The sequence below is a fragment of the Hyla sarda genome, chromosome 9 (assembly GCF_029499605.1).
Source record: "Hyla sarda isolate aHylSar1 chromosome 9, aHylSar1.hap1, whole genome shotgun sequence".
NCBI lineage: Eukaryota > Metazoa > Chordata > Amphibia > Anura > Hylidae > Hyla > Hyla sarda.
The window spans coordinates 64,746,558-64,770,193 of record NC_079197.1 but is presented as its reverse complement, the minus strand read 5'-3'; the positions used below and the strand labels follow the sequence as shown (position 1 = coordinate 64,770,193).

The following is a 23,636-nucleotide window of genomic DNA, read 5'->3' as shown; positions in this document are numbered from 1 at the left end:
GCAGCTCAAACTTGCAGCCGGATACTTACTGTAAACCTCCGCCCATGTGAGTGTACCCTGTACGTTCACATTGGGGGGGGGGGGGGGATACCTCCAGCTGTTGCAAGACTACAACTCCCAGCATGTATGGTCTATCAGTGCATGCTGGGAGTTGTAGTTTTGCAACAGCTGGAGGCACACTGGTTGTAAAACACAGAGTTTGGTAACAAACTCAGTGTTTTGCAACCAGTGTGCCTTCAACTGTTGCAAAAGCTACAACCCCCAGCATGTACAGACAGCGGAAGGGCATGCTGGGACTTGTAGTTATGCAACAGCTGGAGGCATACTACTTTGGCTGGGGATTGTATTTATGCAACAGCTGGAGACACACTGGTTTGCTACTTAACTCAGTGTTTCACAACCAGTGTGCCTCCAGCTGTTGCAAAACTACAACTCTCAGCAGTCACCGACAGCCAACGGGCATGCTGGGAGTTGTAGTTATGCAACCAGCAGATGCACCACTACAACTCCCAGCATGCACTTTAGCTGGTTGTGCAAACTGGGAGTTGTAGTCATACAACAGCTGAAGGTACACTTTTCCATAGAAAAAATGTGCCTCCAGCTCTTGCAAAACTATATGTCCCAGCATGCCCATAAGGGAATGCTGGGAGTTGTGGTGGTCTGCCTCCTGCTGTTGCATAACTACAGCTCATAGCATGCCCTTTTTGCATGCTGGGAGCTGTTGCTAAGCAACAGCAGGAGGCTGTCACTCACCTCCAACTGCAGATCCATGCCGCCGCCGCGTAGGTCAGTCCCTCGCCGCTGCAGTCGCTCCTGGGGCCCCGATCCCAACAGGGATGCCGGGGATCGGGGTCTTCTTCCCGTACCCGCTCACGTCCTCCGGAAGAGGGGCGGAGCGGGTTGCGGGAGTGACACCCGCAGCAGGCGCCCTGACTGGTTGGCTGGGAAACCGGCCGACGAATCAGGCTATGGCTGTTCGGGGCCGTCAGAGACCCGATTGACCCGGAATCCGCCGCAGATCGCTGGACTGAATTGTCGAGCAATCTGCGGCCCCTTAGCCGATTCGCCGATTTGCCGAATTTTCCTGAAAAGTTTATTTCGATCCGAATTTATTCGCAGTGAATCGATGTTAAAAAGGCTATTTCTAGTCTACATACAGCCTCTATAGGGGTATAGAACACTTTGCTGTGTCCTAAAACGCATATGGAGTGTGCTGGGGTAGTGAAATAATACTGTTATTCAGAATAGCATGCAGATTACTGGCATCGCTCTTAGAATCACTGCCGCACAGCAGCACAATGACAGAGCCTGGTGGTGGTATCAGTGTCAGGAGACCATATAGTGACTGAATGACATAGCGTGGACATGGCGTGGCAAGCGGAGACCATTTAGTGGCTGAATGGCACAGCGTGGAGTTGGCTGATGCACTAGTACACTACACACCAGGGCTTCACAATCCCTCCCAAAAAAACAACACAATATATGAAATTTTTGACAAAGATTTCTCATTGGTAGCACCCGCTATCCAAAAATTTGAAATTTCCAGAATCAAGCCCACCCCTGTGGCATCAGTAACCCATATATTGCCTGCATGACACAGCCTGGAGTTGGCTGATGCAAGAGTACACACCAGGGCTTCACAATCCCCCCCCAAAAAAACAACACAATATATGAAATTTTTGTCAAAGATTTCTCATTGGTAGCACCCGCTATCCAAAAATTTGAAATTTCAAAACCCAGGCCCCACCTCTGCGGCATCAGGAACCCATACATTGCCTGAAGGACACAGCCTGGAGTTGGCTGATGCACCAGTACACACCCGGGCTTCACAATCCCCTCCAAAAAACAACATTTTAGAATTTTTTTAAAGAAATACCTTTGTGTAAGAACAAGCACATATCCAAAAGTTCACAAGACTCTATAATGCAGGACGGTGGACCACCCAAAGACATTCTTCTCAAAAATAATAAACCACACAATGTTTGAAATTTTTTTACAAAAACTAATTCAATATGTGTGTAAGCGCATGTGTCTCCAAAAGATCAGATCACCAAAGGACTTTTTTCGCCCAAAATGATGAGTTAATCCCTGTCCGTATTTTTATTTTTATTTTTTTTAAATTTTCATTAAAAAATCACACACAACAATCGTTCCGTTGTGTAACGATTAGCATTCTGGAAAATTCAATTTTATTACTGATTAAATTATCAGTAAATAAAAAAAAAAAACATTACCCAAGAGTGTTTAATTACCCCATACATTGCACCAGGAGCAGTCAAGAGTAGGCCTCAGTAGTACCCAAGAGGCTTTAATAACCCCCTACCTTTGCGCGATCAATTGCGAGATCGAGCAATACCAGGTGTGTTATGCCCTCTGATTTCTGGGGCCGCAGGCGCGCTCCACTGAACGGATTAGCGTGTCTCTATCTTTCATCAAGTGGTGCTGGTAACCCGCTAACTCCCGGAAAGGTAAGCTGCAGCGAAGCAGGTGGTCTCCCGTTTGGCTCCAGAATTTCCACTACTGCCACACCACGCTGACTGCCAACCGTGCTACCGCCTTGCTGACTCAAGGGCAACCTGCAACTCTCTTCTCCCGATGATGAACCCCCTTCTCCTGAGATCGAGCAATAACAGGTGTGTTATGCCCTCAGATGTCCGGGGCCGCAGGCGCGCTCCACTGAACGGATTAGGGTGTGTCCATCTTTTTTGTTGCACCCGCAATCCAAAAATTTTAAATTCCCAGACCCAGGCCCCACCTCTGCGGCATCAGGAACCCATTTATTGCCTGAAGGACAAAGCCTGGAGTTGGCTGATGCAACAGTACACACAGGACTTCACAATCTGCCCCAAAATCAACAAAATTGTATAATTTTTTTTTTCATTTACAACTTTGTGTAAGCACAAGCGCATATCCAACATTTCAGAAGACTCTATAAGACTCTTTGGACCACCCAAAGACTTTCTTCTCAAAAATAATGAACCACACAATTGTTGAATTTTTTAAAAAAAAAATTGAAATTCCTAGACCCAGGCCCCACCTCAGCGTCATCAGTAATCCATAGATTGCCTGAAAGACACAGCCTGGAGTTGGCTGATGCACGAGTACACACCCGGGCTTCACAATCCACCCCAAAAAAAAGCAAATTTTTTTGAAATTGTCTGACAAAATACCTTTTTGTTAAAACAAGCGCATATACAGCAGTTCAGAAGACTCTATAATGCAGGATGGTGGACCACCCAAAGACATTCTTCTATAATATAATAAACCACACAATATGTACAATTTTTTTTAAATAATTGAAATTCCAAGACCAAGGCCCCACCTCTGCTGCCTCAGTTACCCATATATTGTCACGATTCGGCTTCCAGGTAGTGGATCCTCTGTGTCAGCGAGGGATTGGCGTGGACCGTGCTAGTGGACCGGTTCTAAGAGGCTACTGGTGTTCACCAGAGCCCGCCGCAAAGCGGGATGGTCTTGCTGCGGCAGTAGCAACCAGGTCGTATCCACTAGCAACGGCTCTACCTCGCTGACTGCTGAGAAGGCGTGGGACAGAAGGACTAGGCAGAGGCAAGGTCAGACGTAGCAGAAGGTCGGGGGCAGGCGGCAAGGTTCGTAGTCAAGATGGATAGCAAGGGTTCAGGTAACACAGGCTTTGGACACACTAAACGCTTTCACTGGCACAAGGCAACAAGATCCGGCAAGGGAGTGCAAGGGAGGAGATCAGATATAGCCAGGGAGCAGGTGGGAGCCAATTAAGCTAATTGGGCCAGGCACCAATCATTGGTGCACTGGCCCTTTAAGTCTCAGAGAGCTGGCGCGCGCGCGCCCTAGAGAGCGGAGCCGCGCGCGCCAGCACATGACAGCAGGGGACCGGGACGGGTAAGTGACCTGGGATGCGACTCGCGAGCGGGCGCGTCCCGCTGTGCGAATCGCATCCCCGACGGCCATGACAGTGCAGCGCTCCCGGTCAGCGGGACTGACCGGGGCGCTGCAGGGAGAAAGACGCCGTGAGCGCTCCGGGGAGGAGCGGGGACCCGGAGCGCTAGGCGTAACATATATTGCCTAACGGACACAGACTGGAGTTGACTGATGCACGAGTACACACTACACACCCGTCACCCGGGCTTCACAATCCACCCCAAAAAAAACGCAAAGTGTTATCGAAATTGTCGGACAAAATACCTTTTTTTTTTTTTAAAACAAGCGCATATACAGCAGTTCAGAAGACTCTATAATGCAGGATGGTGGACCACCCAAAGACATTCTTCTCAAAAGTAATAAACCACACAATGTTTGAAATTTGGTTACAAAAATTATTACATGTGTGTAAGTGCATCTGTCTCCAAAAAATCAGATGGCAATAGGATTCTATTTGCCAAAAATGATTAAGCAGAGTTAATCCCTCTCCATCTATTTTTTTTTTCATTAAAAAATCACACGCAACAAGCGTTCCGTTGTGTAATGGTTAGCATTCTACAAAATTCAATTTTATTACTGATAAAATTACCAGTAAATTTAACAATAACACTACCCAAGAGTGTTTAATTACCCCATAAATTGCTCCGGGAGCAGTCAGGAGTAGGCCTCAGCAGTACCCAAGAGGCTTTAATAACCCCTTACCTTACCCAATCAATTGCTAGATCGAGCAATAACAGGTGTGTTATGGCCTCAGATGTCCTGGGCTGCACTAGCGCTCCACTGAACGGATTAGCGTCTCTCTATCTTTCAAGGACAGGTGCGTGTTGCACGCTGAAACCAGTTTGTGATAGGGATCTGTGATTGCAATTATTTAATCTTAAAACGAGGAATTACCAGTAAGTGAGGGTCATAAGCTGGCGTTTATTAAGTCCCTGCCCTTTGTACACAATGCCCGTCACTACAAGCAATTGGATTAGTTAGTGAGTTGGTTAGTGAGGTCCTCGGATCGGCCCAGGCAGGGTAGGAGAAGGCCCTGGCAGAGCACCGAGAATTTAACGATCATTGTTGAAATTTGCATTAAGCATGTATTTAGCTACTGCTAAACATCCAAAAAATTTAAGGCCCAATTTAAGGCTCCAGAATTTCCACTACTGCCACACCACGCTGACTGCCAACCGTGCTACCGCCTTGCTGACTCAAGGGCAACCTGCAACTCTCTTCTCCCGATGATGAACCCCCTTCTCCTGAGATCGAGCAATAACAGGTGTGTTATGCCCTCAGATGTCCGGGGCTGCAGGCGCGCTCCACTGAACGGATTAGGGTGTGTCCATCTTTTTTGTAGCACCCGCAATCCAAAAATTTTAAATTCCCAGACCCAGGCCCCACCTCTGCGGCATCAGGAACCCATTTATTGCCTGAAGGACAAAGCCTGGAGTTGGCTGATGCACCAGTACACACAGGACTTCACAATCTGCCCCAAAATCAACAAAATTGTATAAATTTTTTTTTCATTTACAACTTTGTGTAAGCACAAGCGCATATCCAACATTTCAGAAGACTCTATAAGACTCTTTGGACCACCCAAAGACTTTCTTCTCAAAAATAATGAACCACACAATTGTTGAATTAAAAAAAAAAAAAAATGAAATTCCTAGACCCAGGCCCCACCTCAGCTGCATCAGTAACCCATAGATTGCCTGAAAGACACAGCCTGGAGTTGGCTGATGCACGAGTACACACCCGGGCTTCACAATCCACCCCAAAAAAAAGCACATTTTTTTGAAATTGTCTGACAAAATACCTTTTTGTTAAAACAAGCGCATATACAGCAGTTCAGAAGACTCTATAATGCAGGATGGTGGACCACCCAAAGACATTCTTCTATAATATAATAAACCACACAATATGTACAATTTTTTTTAAATAATTGAAATTCCAAGACCAAGGCCCCACCTCTGCTGCCTCAGTTACCCATATATTGCCTAACGGACACAGACTGGAGTTGACTGATGCACGAGTACACACTACACACCCGTCACCCGGGCTTCACAATCCACCCCCAAAAAAACGCAAAATGTTATCGAAATTGTCGGACAAAATACCTTTTTTTTTTTTTTAAACAAGCGCATATACAGCAGTTCAGAAGACTCTATAATGCAGGATGGTGGACCACCCAAAGACATTCTTCTCAAAAGTAATAAACCACACAATGTTTGAAATTTGGTTACAAAAATTATTACATGTGTGTAAGTGCATCTGTCTCCAAAAAATCAGATGGCAATAGGATTCTATTTGCCAAAAATGATTAAGCAGAGTTAATCCCTCTCCATCTATTTTTTTTTTCATTAAAAAATCACACGCAACAAGCGTTCCGTTGTGTAATGGTTAGCATTCTACAAAATTCAATTTTATTACTGATAAAATTACCAGTAAATTTAACAATAACACTACCCAAGAGTGTTTAATTACCCCATAAATTGCTCCGGGAGCAGTCAGGAGTAGGCCTCAGCAGTACCCAAGAGGCTTTAATAACCCCTTACCTTACCCAATCAATTGCGAGATCGAGCAATAACAGGTGTGTTATGGCCTCAGATGTCCTGGGCTGCACTAGCGCTCCACTGAACGGATTAGCGTCTCTCTATCTTTCAAGGACAGGTGCGTGTTGCACGCTGAAACCAGTTTGTGATAGGGATCTGTGATTGCAATTATTTAATCTTAAAACGAGGAATTACCAGTAAGTGAGGGTCATAAGCTGGCGTTTATTAAGTCCCTGCCCTTTGTACACAATGCCCGTCACTACAAGCAATTGGATTAGTTAGTGAGTTGGTTAGTGAGGTCCTCGGATCGGCCCAGGCAGGGTAGGAGAAGGCCCTGGCAGAGCACCGAGAATTTAACGATCATTGTTGAAATTTGCATTAAGCATGTATTTAGCTACTGCTAAACATCCAAAAATTTAAGGCCCAAGGCCAGAGGCACCAGGGAGGCAAGTAGTTCCTGAAAGACACAGAATGAGTCTGGAGCATGCATTTGCAGTACCCAAGAGGTTTTCATAACCCCTTACATTTAAAGATCAATGTTTACATTTGCATTAAGCATGTATTTAGCTACTGCAAAATTACAAAAAATTATAGGCCCAAGGCCTGAGGCACCAGGGAGGCAAGTCGTTTGTGAAAGACACCGAATGAGTCTGGAGCAGTCATTCGCAGTACCCAAAAGGGTTTCATAACCCCTTACATTTAAAGATCAATGTTGACATTTGCATTAAGCATGTATTTAGCTACTGCTAAACTTAAAAAAATTATAGGCCCAAGGCCAGAAGCTTCAGTTTCCCCCATATTAGGAGCATAGTTGTCCCCCAGATTAGGCAGCATAGATGTCCCCCAGATTAGGACCATAGTTGTCCCCCAGATTAGGCAGCATAGATGTCACCCAGATTAGGAGCATAGTTGTCCCCCAGAGTAGGCAGCATAGATATCACCCAGATTAGGCAGCATAGATGTCCCCCAGATTAGGAGCATACTTATCCCCCAGATTAGGCAGCATAGATGTCCCCCAGATTAGGCAGCATAGTTGTCCCCAAATCAGCGCGGGCTGGTCAGAGCCAATCAAAGGGCCGTATGTGTCAAGCGGGCCGTATAATCCCCAGGTCTGCCCCAGAGGGTTTCATAACCTACCACAATAGAGAAAATTTTGTTGTAGGAGCATGGTCAATCTACTCAGACCCATCTGTCATTGGTGGCTGGAAATCCTGGCTGATCCATCCCTGATTCATCTTGACAAACGTCAGTCTATCCACATTTTTAGTGGACAGATGAGTTCACCTTGGGGTGACTATGGCCCCGGCTGCACTAAACACCCACTCTGATGGCACACTACTGGCCGGGCAGGACAGCTTTTCCAGGGCAAACTCCGCTAGTTGCGGCCATAAATCGAGTTTGGCTGCCAGAAGTCTAGCGGATCTAAAACGGTTGTTGGCAGGGTCATGTCGAGGTAAGCCATCACCTGCTGGTTCAGGTCCTGCTCCATGTCCACCTGCAGCTGATGAGTAGCTTCACTATGCGGCTGAAGGAAGCTACTCATCAGCCACTGTAGACTCAGGCTGCTGCTGATTGAGCCGGTACTGCTCCTGCCACCCCTCCCCTCCCCAGCAGCCGTGGCAGTGGAAGGTGAGTGCAGAGGGCCCCCCCCGAGTCAGACCTGCGAGTGGATGGGCCATGTGGCTGATAGGCATCAGCCAACCGACTACGTAGAAGCTCCCTGAAGTAGGTCAGTTTGTCCTCCCTCTCAGTGGGTTTTAAAAAGGCCCCAAATCTGGGCCGGTAGCGAGGGTCTAATAAGGTGGAAATCCAGAAGTCATTGCGCTGACGAATTTTGAAAATTCGGGGGTCACTACACAAGCAACCCAGCATGCATCGTGCCATTTGTGACAGTGACTCACTTGGACTTCCTGCCTCCATCTCCACTGCATACTGCCACGGTGTGTGTCTGGGTCCTCTGTCTCGCCTCCCTCGTAATAACCCTCCAGCTCTGGTTGCTCCTGCTCCTCCTCTCCTGTCCAATCACTAGAAACACCGGCCATCTCATCCACCGTAAACTGTGCTCCGCTCTGCCCCTCATCATCCTCCAGTTCATCCCCCACAGGACTCATGTAGCCTTCTGATGTAGGCGCAACATCTCCATTGCCATGACCAGCCATGTTTTCAATCATTTTTTGGAGTAAATGTAGGAGTGGAATTATGTCGTTCATGGCGTAATTCGAGCCACTAACAAAAAATGTGGCTTCCTCAAAGGGCCTCAGCAAACGGCAGGTGTCACGTATGAGCTGCCACTCGTTCACATTGAAGTTACACAGGGGAGTACTCCTATCTGCTTGTATCATCAAAAAATCCGTGATGGCTTTTCTTTGTTCGTATAGTCTGTTCAACATATGAAGGGTGGAATTCCAACGTGTGGCAACGTCACAAATGAGACTATGTTGTAGGATAACGTTCTGACGCTGCAGCTCAAGCAAAGTGTGCTTGGCGGTGTACGAGTGGCTGAAGTGCATGCACAGTTTCCTTGCCATTGTCAGGACGTCTTGCAAATGGGGTGAAGACTTGATGAACTTCTTGACAACCAAATTCAACACGTGTGCCATGCAGGGCGAATGGTTCACACTTCCCTGTCGCAGCGCGGCCACAATGTTCTTCCCATTGTCGGTCACCATGGTTCCCATTTCCAGATTTCGTGGAGTAAGCCATACTCGGATTTCTTCCCTAATGAACTTCAGCAGTTCCTCCCCTGTGTGACTCTGTTCGCCAAGGCAAACCATATGAAGGACGGCTTGACACCGCTGTGCCCTACACACATGGTACGATGAAGGGCCACCGAGATTTGGGTGTGCAGTGGAGGCCGAGGACACTGGGGAGGAGGAGGCGGAGGCGCACACTGTAAAAGGACCAACTGCGTTTGAGCGATATCATGGAGGAGGAAGTGGTGTAACCTGTCCAAGTTGCTGCAGTGGTTGTGCAGGAACAATATTTACCCAGTGGGTAAAAGACATGTATTGTCCCTGCCCATAGTTACAGCTTCACACGTCGGCACTGCCGTGCACTTTTGAACACACCGACAGGCTCAAGGACTGGCTCACCTTCTCTTGTACAAACTTATGCAGGGCTGGTACTGCCTTATTCGCAAAGAAATGACGGCTTGGGACTCTCCACCTTGGCTCGGCACAAGCCATCAATTCCCTGAAAGCTGCAGAGTCCACCAGTTGGAAAGGGAGGGACTGCAACACCAGCAACTTGAACAGGAGCACATTCAACTTCTGCGCCGTTGGATGAGTGGGCGCATACTGTTGTCTCTTGGACATAGCTTCGCCGATCGATTGTTGGCGGAATGGCTGACTACGAGCGGAGGAAGCAGGAGCGCAAAAAGGATGGTTTGACATAATGCTCCCTTCGGCTGAGGTGGTGGAGCCTTGGCTGGATGACGGAGGGAGCGGATGGCCACTGGGTGATGCGGCAGGCTGGACCACTACCTCGGAGCCACGGTTATCCCAGGCCGCTTTATGGTGGCGAATCATGTGTTGACTCAGAGCCATGGTGCCGAGATTGGGACACTGGCCACGCTTCACTTTCTGCCCACAAATTTTGCATGTGACTACGCTAAGGTCCTTCGGATTCTTTATGAAGAACAACCACACCACAGAGTAGCTGATTTTTCCACCCGTAGTTTGCACTATTTCACTGCTATTGGCGCCGTCTCCAGGAACCCCTGTTCCACTACCTCCCTGAATGGTAGCTTGCCGCGAAGCAGGGGGTCTCCCCCTGGCACGTTTGGCTCCTGAATTTCCACTACTGCCACCACCATGCTGATTGCCAACCGTGCTACCGCCTTGCTGCCTCATAGACAACGAGAAAATCTCTTCTCCTGATGATGATGAAGCCCCGGCTTCTGCACCCGGCTCCCAATTGCGATCGGCTTCATCATCATCAAAAGATGTGTGCACGTCACTGATGTCCTCCTCGTGTTCCACAACAGTGTCTGCCTCAGGACCCTGAGCAATTGAAACACCGCCTCCCACGTCACTCTCCGCATCACTACTTGGCCGCCTTGCGTAGCAAGGGACGCATGTCTCCTCACATTCTTGGCTGCCCATTAGATGCTGACTGTCCTCTATTACATCGTCTTCGCTGAATAGTGGAGCTGAACCCAAAGCATGAGATACTTCTTTGGGAGAGGGAACAGCATAGGACAAAGTCAATGGGATTACAGGGACTGCTCCCGGGCCATGCCAACTGAGGGTTGTGTCTGAGCAACCCACCGACTCTTGATTGGGGTTGTCTGATGTCACTTGTGATGATGGGGATAAGTGTGCAAACCAATTGACGAGGAGAGATGGGTCGACGACACGACCGCTTGGTGTTAACGGGAGCTCAGGCCTATTGCTGCGACTCCTGCTGCCACTCGCCCCAAATCTGCTGCCAACTTTGCCTGACGTATGTATGCCTCTGTCCCTTCTCTGTGCACGTCCTGGCACTTCCCTGCCTGACATACTTAGTGCATTTATGAGGGTATAGAACAGCAGCAGGCGAATACTTATGGCTGTCCTTTCAAAGTATATAGGCCCTAGACAGAATAATAGTTACTAAATAGTACACTCCATTGTTGTATGTATGCCCTTTGCACTGATGAGCGCGTATTTATACGCAGAAAAAAACTCTTTTTTTGTTGTATACACCAGCCAGTGTATACTAATGTGTGGAATAGCACTGAATTTAGCACCGACACAGAAATACAGGTACTAAATAGTACACTACTTGGTTATATGTATGCCCTTTGCAATGATGAGCGCACTGTTAAGCGTATTTGTACGCAGGAAAAACTTTTTTTTTCTTTAATACACCGGCAGGTGTATAACGTGTGGTATAACACTTAATTTAGCACAGAGACAGAAAAAAAGGTGGTATATGGTACACTATTTGCTTGAATTTAGGCCCTTTGCAATGATAAGGCCACTGAAAAAGCGTATTTTTACGCAGGAAAACCTTTTTTTTCTTTAATACACCAGTAGGTGTATAACGTGTGGTATAAAACCGAAATACGTACTAAATAGTACACTATTTGCTTGTATTTAGGCCCTTTGAAATGATAAGGCCACTGTTAAGTGTATTTTTACGCAGGAAAACCTTTTTTTTCTTTAATATACTGGCAGGTATAGAACGTGTGGTATAACACTTAATTTAGCACAGAGACAGAAAAAAAGGTAGTATATGGTACGCTATTTGCTTGTATTTAGGTCCTTTGCAATGATAAGGTCACTGTTAAGCGTATTTTCATTCAGGAAAAACTTTTTTTCTTTAATACACCGGCAGGTGTATAACGTGTGGTATAACACTGAATTTAGCACAGAGACAGAAAAAAAGATAGTATATGGTACGCTATTTGCTTGTATGTAGGCCCTTTGCAATGATAATGCCACTGAAAAAGCGTATTTGTACTCAGGAAAAACTTTTTTTTCTTTAATACACTGGCAGGTGTATAACATGTGGTATAACACTGAATTTAGCACAGAGACAGAAAGAAAGGTAGTATATGGTACGCTATTTGCTTGTATTTAGGCCCTTTGCAATGATAAGGCCACTGTAAAGTGTATTTGTACTCAGGAAAAAAAAAATTCTTTAATACACCGGCAGGAGTATAACGTGTGGTATAACACTTAATTTAGCACAGAGACAGAAAAAAAAGGTAGTATATGGTACGCTATTTGCTTGTATTTAGGCCCTTTGCAATGATAAGGCCACTGTTAAGCGTATTTGTACTCAGGAAAATAAAATTTTTCTTTATTACACCGGCAGGTGTATAACATGCTGTATAGCACTTAATTTAGCACAGAGACAGAAAAAAAGGTAGTATATGGTACGCTATTTGCTTGTATTTAGGCCCTTTGCAATGATAAGGCCACTGTTAAGCGTATTTTTACTCAGGAAAAAAATTATTTTCTTTAATACACCGGCAGGTGTATAATGTGTGGTATAACACTGAATTTAGCACAGATACAGAAAAAAGGGTGGTATAATTTATGCTATTTGCTTGTATGTAGGCCCTTTGCAATGATAATGCCACTGAAAAAGCGTATTTGTACTCAGGAAAAACTTTTTTTTCTTTAATACACCGGCAGGTGTATAACATGTGGTATAACACTGAATTTAGCACAGAGACAGAAAAAAAGGTAGTATATGGTACGCTATTTGCTTGTATTTAGGCCCTTTGCAATGATAAGGCCACTGGAAAGTGTATTTGTACTCAGGAAAAAAAAAATTCTTTAATACACCGGCAGGTGTATAACGTGTGGTATAACATTTAATTTAGCACAGAGACAGAAAAAAAGGTGGTATATGGTACGCTATTTGCTTGAATTTAGGCCCTTTGCAAAGATTAGGCCACTGTTAAGCGTATTTGTACGCAGGAAAACCTTTTTTTTCTTTAATACACCGGCAGGTGTATAACGTATGGTATATTACTGAATTTTGCACAGAGACAGAAAAAAAGGTAGTATATGGTACGCTATTTGCTTGTATTTAGGCCCTTTGCAATGATAAGGCCACTGTTAAGCGTATTTTTACTCAGGAAAAACTTTTTTTTCTTTAATTCACCGGCAGGTGTATAACGTGTGGTATAACACTGAATTTAGCACAGAGACAGTAAAAAGGGTGGTATATGGTACGCTATTTGCTTGTATTTAGGCCCTTTTCAATGATAAGGCCACTGTTAAGCGTATTTGTACTCAGGAAAAAAAAAATTCTTTAATACACCGGCAGGTGTATAACGTGTGGTATAACACTTAATTTAGCACAGAGACAGAAAAAAAGGTAGTATATGGTACGCTATTTGCTTGTATTTAGGCCCTTTGCAATGATAAGGCCACTGTTAAGCGTATTTTTACTCAGGAAAAAAATGTTTTTCTTTAACCCCTTAAGGACTCAGCCCATTTTGTCCTTAAGGACTCAGACAATTTAATTTTTATGTTTTCATTTTTTCCTCCTCGCCTTCTAAAAATCATAACTCTTTTATATTTTCATCCACAGACTAGTATGAGGGCTTGTTTTTTGCGTGACCAGTTGTCCTTTGTAATGACCTAACTCATTATATCATTATAAAAGGTATGGCGCAACCAAAAAACACTATTTTTGTGGGGAAATTAAAACGAAAAACGCAATTTTGCTAATTTTGGAAGGTTTCGTTTTCACGCCGTACAATTTATGGTAAAAATTATGTGTGTTCTTTTTTCTGAGGGTCAATACGATTAAAATGATACCCATTATTACATACTTTTATGTTATTGTTGCGCTTAAAAAAAATCACAAACTTTTTAACCAAATTAGTACGTTTATAATCCGTTTATTTTGATGACCTCTAACTTTTTTATTTTTCCGTATAAGTGGCGGTATGGGGGCTCATTTTTTGTGCCATGATCTGTACTTTTTTTTGATACCACATTTGCATAGAAAAAACTTTTAATACATTTTTTATAATTTTTTTTTAATAAAATGTTTTAAAAAAGTAGGAATTTTGGATTTTTTTTTTTTCGTTCACGCCGTTCACCCTACGGGATCATTAACATTTTATTTTAATTGTTCGGACATTTACGCATGCGGCAATACCAAATATGTCTATAAAAAAATTTTTTACGCTTTTTGGGGGTAAAATAGGAAAAAACGGACGTTTTACTTTTTTTTTTTTTTTTTATATTCAAACACAACTTTATTAAAGGTTGTAAAAGACAGAAAAACAGTGCATTACAAAGTCAGCAACATAATCAGTCAAGAGAGCACAATCCAACCATAATATACAGCAGGCAAGTAAATGCTAAATTCAGGAGTGTTACTTCAGAAAGGTCAGGATGTGCGCTCTCAGTTGTGCGTAGTAAGTTGTGAGCACAAAGAGAGTGAAAGTAAAGAGTGGGAGTGAAGCTCTGATTGTCAGTAGGAGCCCGGATTCGGGCAGACAGAGGAGCTCCATACAGAGAGAACAGAAAAAGAAGGCAAAAGGAAAGGGGTAACAGAAAGAGGGAAAACAAGGAGAGAAAACAAGTACTAATCACAATAAAGGAAAAACAGGAACAATGTCACTGACCTGATCTCGACCAAACCACTCGTCCAACCGAAACTGAATGAAAGCTAGGGGTGTATGAGCCAAGAGCTGTAGCCGGAGAAGAGAAGCCCACCATCACCTCAACTCAATCAATCCTGTATAGAGGGGATTCTAGGAAGGTCAGCCAGGGGCCCCATATTGCACTATAACTGTCGGTTGTCCCCCTTGAGTCCGACATCAGCTCTTCCATGCGTCAAATAAAAAGAATTTCCCTATACCAGTCAGATACTGTCGGGGGGGGGGGGGGTGCTATTTTTCCAGCGCCGGGGGATCACCGACCTGGCCGCTACCAACAGGAAGCGTGCTAATTTCTTGGCCGGAGTCCAGCGGGATGACGGCAGAATCGACAGCAGCAGAACCTTAGGATCATTGGGATAGGATATCCCTGTTATATGGAGTATGCGCGAGACTACTATCACCCAGAAGGGGCCCAGGGATGGACATGACCACCATATGTGGGACATGGTGCCTACGTCTCCCTCACATCGCCAACAATTCGCCGACACCGTCGGGTACATTCTATTCAGAACAGACGGCACTCTGTACCATCTAGAGATGATTTTATAGTTTGTCTCTTGGGCCCTACAGGAGATCGACATTTTATGGCAGAGGGAGAATGCTGCCGTCCAGTCTGAGGCCGCAAAGGTAGTGCCCAGTTCCACCTCCCACGCCCCTGTGTATCGAGGTGGCTCCTGGGCCATCGCATCAAGCAGAAGGCCATATCTCTGAGAGACCGCTTGGGGGACCGGGGAAGTGGAAGTGCACAGCACCTCAAAGGGCAAGAGGGGCCTACTTAGATGCAGGGATTCACCATCAGAGTTGACAAAGTGTCTGAGCTGCATGTATTGCATGTATCTAGCGGGGGATTGTAAGTGGTCAGGTACCAGTTCAGTATATGTACGTAGTTGTGTCCCCGTCAAGAAGACTCTCAGGGGGAGGGTCAGGGGATCGGTCAGCCCTAGGAAAGAGGAGCTCATGAGGCCCGGCGGAAAGCGAGGGTTCCCCAACAAGGGGGTGAGGGGGCCATCAGGTGTCAGGTGACCAGTGGTGTGCAGGCAGCGCCGCAGTAAAATCAGAAGTTCCCTCGACACCCAAGGCAGGGCTCTGAGAGTGGTTGGTGTAATCGTGTCCCGCGAGAGCCAGGGAAAGGCCAAGACTAGGGGCCCCACGTCGCAGAGTTCCAGACCCATCCATCTCTTGGTCGTGCGGCCGTGGAGGAAGTCCAGGTATCGTGCCAAAGAGGCTGCTATGTAGTAGGCTCTACAGTCTGGGACCGCCAGTCCACCCGCCTGCTTACGCCTCATCAAAACTCTTCTGGATATCCTCGACGGCCGCCCGGCCCAGATGAACCTAGTAAACAATCTGTCAAGCCTACGGAAGTATGAGGCGGGGATAGCAATCGGCACTGCCTGAAACAGGTATAACAACCTGGGGAGAATATTCATCTTGAGGATATTGGTTCTGCCTACCCAGGCAAACGTTCCCCTCGACCATCTCTTGAGATCCCTCTCTACGGTAGATATTTGGGGAAGGAAATTGAGAGAGTAAGCGTTGGACAGTTGTCTGGGAACCTGAATCCCTAGGTACCTAAATGAGTCAGTAGCCCAGTGAAAGGGGTGTTCTCGCTTCAGGCTATCTACCACAGTCTGCGGGAGGGTGATGTTGAGAGCAGTGCTTTTGGACATGTTTATCCGGTGATTACTGAAGTGGGAATAGAGCTGGAGAACGCGTGACACAGCTGGTAAGGAGGTGCAAGGGGAGGTCAGATATAGGAGCAGATCGTCCGCAAAGGCAGAGCAAAGGTGCCCGTCCCCCCCGAAGAGAACCCCTTAATGGCAGGGTCTTGTCTAAGTGCAGTCAGAAGATGCTCCATGCAGATAACATAAAGCAGGGGGGAGAGCGGGCAACCCTGGCGCGTGCCATTCCGGATTTTGAAAGGGGAAGACAGTGCACCGTTAACCCTCACCCTAGCATGTGGATCCCTATACAGAGCAGCCACACGGGTCAACATTGAGGGACCCAGGCCAATTTGAGCCAGCGAGCTCTCCAGAAACCCCCAGTCCACCCGATCAAACGCCTTCTCGGCGTCTAAGGAGAGAAGCATCAATGGCTTGCGGTCTGCAGTAGCCTTGTGTATGACTGAGAAAGCCCGGATTGTGTTGTCGCGAGCCTCTCTTGAGCGAAGGAAACCTGATTGATCGTGGTGGACTACGGGTCCCAGGACTGCCCCCAGTCGGTCCGCCAGTAGCTTGGCAAACAGTTTGATGTCCGTGTTTAATAGGGATATAAGGCGGTAGCTGGCACAAAGACCAGGGTCCTTATCGTCCTTGGGTATGACAGTGATTAAGGCAGTAAGAGAGGCTGAAGGGAAGCCGTCCCCTGTAGAGACGTCGTTGAAGGCTGCATGGAGAAAGGGGACAATCTCCGCCTTCAGGGATTTAAAAAATTTGGCTGTGTAGCCATCGGGACCGGGGCTTTTACCGGATGGTAAGTCAGTAATGGCCTCCGCGATTTCCGCTTCGGTGAAGGGGGCTTCCAAGTCATCAATAACATCAGGCGGCAGTCTGGGACCGTTTTTGCAGTGTTTCCAGAGCGTTAAGTTGCGCCAACAGGCTCTTAAGTTTAGCAGCCTTTTCTCGTTTAAGGCGGGAGCCATGGCTAATCAGAACGCTCCGTAAGACGCACTTCAACGCCTCCCACTGTAGTGGCGTGGAGGTCGGGTGGTTTACATGGACTGTCCGGAAGTCGGCTATGGCCTTCTTCAGGTCAGCGACGCACAGAGCATCTAAGAGGAGGGATTCGTTGAGCCTCCACGAGTACTGCGGCTTGCTGAGCAGGGGTACATTTAGTGAGCAGTGGACTGGGGCATGGTCAGAAAGGAATAGATTACCTATCTGGGAAGAGGTCAGGTGCGGTAAATGGTGGTTTCGAAAAATATAGTCCAATCTTGAATAAGTCCTGTGTGGGGAGGAGTAATGTGTGTAGTCCCGCTCCCCCGGGTGCTGGAGCCGCCACACATCGCATAACTGAAGAGCGTGAAGTTGTTGCCGGAGGCGGCTAAGCTGGCGACAGGACACAGCAGAGCGCCGTGCAGAGGCGTCCAGCACCGGGTGGACGGGAAGGTTGAAGTCTCCTGTGAGGAGCAACATACCTTGGGTAAAGGAAGTCAGATCATCTAGGGCCCGCAAGAGAAAAGGGACCTGAGCAGAATTGGGGGCATATACCGTCGCTATCGTTACCTCCTGGCCCAGGAGAAGACCCTTAACAAAAAGGTATCTAGCTGCAGTATCTGTCTTAATCTCCTGGAACGTGAAGGGTAGGGACCTATGTATGCCAATGGAGACCCCCTTCGAACGTGAGTCAGGGTTGGGGCAATGGAACCATGTCGGGAAGTACCTGCTCAGTCTGTCAGGGATATGGCCCACCTTAAAATGGGTCTCTTGCAAGCAGAGGATGCTAACCTTCAGTTTGTGCATATGGTAGAGGATCTGAGATCTCTTCTCCGGTACATTGAACCCCTGGACGTTGAGTGTGGTTATTTTGATATCAGTCATCACCACCGTGCGGCAACCAGGCAGTCAGAGGAGGAGCGGCCAAAGGACGAGTGGTCGGTCAGAAACAGGTCCTGTGAAGAAATAAAGGAAACAGATATCAAAAAGGCAAACCAAGCCAAAAGTAAAGGTAACCGTGTACTATGCAGAGGGAATATTCAGGCAGTGTTCGGAAGCACTAGAAGTGCAAAGGGAAACTGGTGACAGCAATCAGACAGCTGTCTCGCAGGTGTGCTCAACGCACACCCAACCTATGTGGGGGGGTATGTGAGGAAGGCAGTATCGACTATGTGAGTGGCTAAAGTAGGGGGGTGGGTAGTTGTTGCGGTCGGGTATCTAAGTCCGCCCACGGCCATGGGCTAGTATGAAGGGTGGCCCCTCTAGGGGAGCACACACAAACAGGCGTGTGAGGGTAGTGATCTATAACATCAGCAAAGAGGAAGCCCGGGGGGAAGCCGGGTCGGGGGAGGTCAGCTGCAATCAGGTAGGTGGTACCGGGAGACCACGGATACGTATGTTATTCCAGCGGCTCCTATTTTCGATGTCGTCTAAGTGCTCCACCAGGGCCTGTTGAGTGGATGCATGAGTGGTCAAGGTGGATTGCAGGTCTCTCATAGTATCAAGAGCGTTGGATTGAAAGTCCTCAAGGGCCCTCACCCTTCCTTGAAGGTCCGCTACGTCTTGCTTGACGGGCTGCAGGTCTTGGCGCCAGGCGTGTTTCAATTCCAAGGCCATGGCAGATATGTCACTTTTAGTGGGCAGGAGTGCTAGGAGCGCCTGGAGTTCAGGGTGACCCTTGAGCAAGGCCACCGCCTGGGCCGGGGGTGGGAGGGATGAGGACAGCGGGTCTCTCAGTTCATCCCGTTGCCCATGGAAACTAAGCGGCAAAGAATGAGTTCCTGAGCAAACCGACAAGTGGGGTGCAGTGGTTTGGGCACAGAGTCCAAGATGCGGCATGGAAGGTGATGGCTGAGCAGGCAAGGACAGATGTGCAGCTTCCCCATACCCCTCAGCAGCATGCACTGAGTCGGAGAGGCTGTGAGCCAGGGCCAGGCTTCCAGGGTCCACTACAGGTTCTTGGTCCAGGGAGGACAATTGAGAGGTCGGGGACCCCCTGGGACTCCTAAAGATTGAGGGGATGCTCTGTGAGGGCGACACCTGCCCATTCATGGAGGAACTAGGCTGGGAGTTGGGCATAGGGGGGGACAGAAGGACTTCAGCCCGCTTTCCTACCTCCACCAGGACGTCACAGCCGGAGCCCCTCTGGTCGGAGTCGTCCCCTATGTGTTGCAGCGGGGCACAACTTGCAGTATTGGCGCCCCCAGATGTGGATAGGCCCCCCGTCGGTAGTCGGGTTCGTGTTGGAGAAGGGAGGATCAGTGGTGTCCCCTTTCGTCCCGCCAGTCCCATCTGCGCTCCATCTGGGGAGAGCTCCGGTGCAGGATGCCTGCCGCCGCCACCCTCCACTCCGGCCGGGGACAGCGTACGTCGCAGCCCGGGCTCCCGACTTCCGGTTGGGCCCCGCTGAAGGGGTTGTATGCCGGGAGCTCTCCCGTGGGGTTGCGTCCTCATAGGTAAGTCCAGCAGGGCTTGCATCGTTATCTTCGGTGCAGCTGTAGCTGAGGCGGCCGCAGTGCGCCTTGTGACAGGCGGTGAGGGGAGAAGTGCGTCCTCAGTAGAAGGCGCCCGCGCCATTTTGGAGAGGACAGTCATGGGGCCCGGGTCGTCTTGGAGTCCCGTCAGCGGGCCAAAAAAGTTCGAGATCGGGATTGGGGTGTGCTGTGAGGGTCCCCTCGATCTCCTGTTCCTTCCCGACCTCCTGGAGCTCATAAGGATGAGTTAAATACCCTCTATACAGGCCGTGGGTCCGGAGCTCTGCAGATTAGCTGCTGCTTCCTCTCATAGCAGGACACGCCCCCCACATTTTACTTTTTTATTGGGGGAGGGGATTTTTCACTTTTTTTTTACTTTTTCTTTTACATTTTTTTACATTTTTTTTTTTACACTTGAATAGTCCCCATAGGGGACTATTCATAGCAATACCATGATTGCTAATACTGATCTGTTCTATGTATAGGACATAGAACAGACCAGTGTTTTCGGTGATCTTCTGCTCTGGTCTGCTCGATCACAGACCAGAGCAGGAAAACATTTTTTTCTTTAACCCCTTAAGGACTCAGCCCATTTTGGCCTTAAGGACTCAGACAATTTAATTTTTACGTTTTCATTTTTTCCTCCTCGCCTTCTAAAAATCATAACTCTTTTATATTTTCATCCACAGACTAGTATGAGGGCTTGTTTTTTGCGCGACCAGTTGTCCTCTGTAATGACATAATTCATTATATCATAAAATGTATGGCGCAACCAAAAAACACTATTTTTGTGGGGAAATTAAACCGAAAAACACAATTTTGCTAATTTTGTTTTCACGCCGTACAATTTATGGTAAAAATGACATGTGTTCTTTATTCTGAGGGTCAATACAATTAAAATGATACCCATTATTACGTACTTTTATATTATTGTTGCGCTTAAAAAAATCACAAACTTTTTAACCAAATTAGTACGTTTATAATCCCTTTATTTTGATGACCTATAACTTTTTTATTTTTCCGTATAAGCGGCGGTATGGGGGCTCATTTTTTGCGCCATGATCTGTACTTTTTTTTCATACCACATTTGCATATAAAAAACTTTTAATACATTTTTAATAATTTTTTTTTTTATAAAATGTATTAAAAAAGTAGGAATTTTTGACTTTTTTTTTTTTTCGTTCACGCCGTTCACCGTACGGGATCATTAACATTTTATTTTAATAGTTCGGACATTTACACACGCGGCGATACCAAATATGTCTATAAAAAATGTTTTTACGCTTTTTGGGGGTAAAATAGGAAAAAACGGACGTTTTACTTTTCTATTGGGGAGGGGATTTTTCACTTTTTTTTTACTTTTACATTTTTTTACATTTTTTGTTACACTTGAATAGTCCCCATAGGGGACTATTCATAGCAATACCATGATTGCTAATACTGATCTGTTCTATGTATAGGACATAGAACAGATCAGTATTATCGGTCATCTTCTGCTCTGGTCTGCTCGATCACAGACCAGAGCAGGAGATGCCGGGAGCCGCACGGAGGAAGGAAAGGGGACCTCCGTGCGGCGTTATGAATGATCGGATCCCCGCAGCAGCGCTGCGGGCGATCCGAGCATTCATTCAAATCGCGCACTGCCGCAGATGCCGGGATCTGTATTGATCCCGGCACCTGAGGGGTTAATGGCGGACGCCCGCGAGATCGCGGGAGTCGGCCATTGCCGGCGGGTCCCTGACTGCGATCAGCAGCCGGGATCAGCCGCGCATGACACGGGCATCGCTCCGATGCCCGCGTTTATGCACAGGACGTAAATGTACGTCCTGGTGCGTTAAGTACCACCTCACCAGGACGTACATTTACGTCCTGCGTCCTTAAGGGGTTAATACACCGGCAGGTGTATAACGTGTGGTATAACACTGAATTTAGCACAGAGACAGAAAAAAAGGTAGTATATGGTACGCTATTTGCTTGTATTTAGGCCCTTTGCAATGATCAGGCCACTGTTAAGCGTATTTTTACTCAGGAAAAAGCTTTTTTTTCTTTAATACACCGGCAGGTGTATAACGTGTGGTATAACACTGAATTTAGCACAGAGACAGAAAAAAAGGTGGTATATGGTATGTTATTTGCTTGTATGTAGGCCCTTTGCAATGATAAGGCCACTGAAAAAGCGTATTTATACTCAAGAAAAAAAAAATTTCTTTAATACACCAGCAGGTGTATAACGTGTGGTATAACACTGAATTTAGCACAGAGACAGAGTAACAGGTGAAAAATTGTAAAAAGGCACTAAAGTCCACACTAATATGACTTATTTCTGAACAGGAGCAGGACCCAACAGTGCAGCACCACAAAAAAAAATCCAATCCAATCTAAATTGCACTCTGTCACACAATTCTGAGCAGCAGAAGATTTGTGGAGAAAAAAAAACTCAATAGAGCTGAAAAATTAGGAGATAAGATGCTTCAGAAAGTTCAGGCAGCTTGGAGATCTGTATGAGGCAGCTGACAGCTATCTGTGCCTCTCTGCTGCAATGCTCAATAACGTGAATAGGAGGTTTAGCTATCAATGATCCTTCTCAGAGTAACAGCACAGCACTCTGCACTCCTGCCTTTCCCTAATGCTGATGTGACTAGAAGTTGCAGTGTAACGCTGTGGTATGAGCTATTCACACACACAGTCCCGTCCTCTCCATCTGAGTGCATAGATGAAATGAAGTGAGGCAAGAGGGCCGCCGATTATATAGGGGCTGTGACATCACAGGGGTCAGTGAACACTGATAGACTGCATCTCACATGTGGTTCTGGGTCAGCCCGCCTACCTTCATTCTCGCCGCTGTTTCCCGCCCTCCGATAATCCCCTGCCCCATGTACTCACATGTGGATCCGCCATCTTAGCTCTACAATAGTCTGGAACGCTGTAAAATGGAGTTTAATGAAACGATTCGTGCGATAGAATCGCGGCGATATTCGTATTCGTTGCGAATCAAATTTTTCATGAAATTCGTAACGAATTTGGGTTCGTCAAGTTCGATTCGCTCATCTCTAGTCACGATTTCTGGAAGGAAGAGGATTGGAGCGGGATACCAGAGGCACTGCTGGAGCATTTTTCTTCAAATGCTATTATAGGGGATATGATGTCTGATTGCGGGGGGCCCCGCCGCTGGGACCCCCAAGATCTCTGTGCAGCATCTAGCATTCTCTGCTGGGCTGCTGCTCTGCCGGGCTGCTGCTGAAATTTCAGCATTTTACTTTGGAGTGATTTTATAAGCATGGTTTTTGAGTGCATACACATTTTGCAATGATGATTTTAGTTATAATGAAAGAATGCCATGGAGATCGCATGGAGATCGCGGGGGGATAAGACGTCTATGGCTGGAATACCCCTTTAGGGTCTATTCACACGTACAGTATTCTGCGCAGATTTGATGTGCAGATTTGATGCGCAGAATTTTCTGCTGCAGATTTCAATCTAAACTCAATGATTGAACACAGCTTCAAAACCTGTGCATCAAATCTGCGCATCAAATCTGTGTACGTGTGAATAGACCCTTAATCAGTTTAAGGCTGGGTTCACACCACGTTTTGTTAATTACAGTTCCCTTATATGGCTGGGAGGAGGGGGGCGGGGCTTAATCGCGGCGCCCGCACTCAGCCGTATTCGGGAACCATATTTAATGCATGTCTATGAGCTGACCAGAGTGAACCGCAGCCTCCGATCGGCTTTGTTTTCGGCCGTATGCGGTTTCCCGACTGTAGGAAAAAACGCGGTCGACCACGTTTTTGCCTGTGGTCGGGAAACCGCATACGGCCGAAAACGAAGCCGATCGGAGGCTGCGGTTCACTCCGGTCAGCTCATAGACATGCATTAAATACGGTTCCCGAATACGGCTGAGTGTGGGCGCCGCAATTTAGCCCTACCCCCCTCCTCCCAG

The 23,636-nt window shown here is 47.0% G+C and overlaps 1 protein-coding gene across 19 annotated transcripts in view; it reads left to right on the top strand.

Moving 5' to 3' along the window:
* DRP2 (dystrophin related protein 2) overlaps nucleotides 1-23,636 on the top strand; it is a 1,527,660-nt gene that overhangs the window by 1,053,337 nt on the left and 450,687 nt on the right. The window lies entirely within an intron of this gene.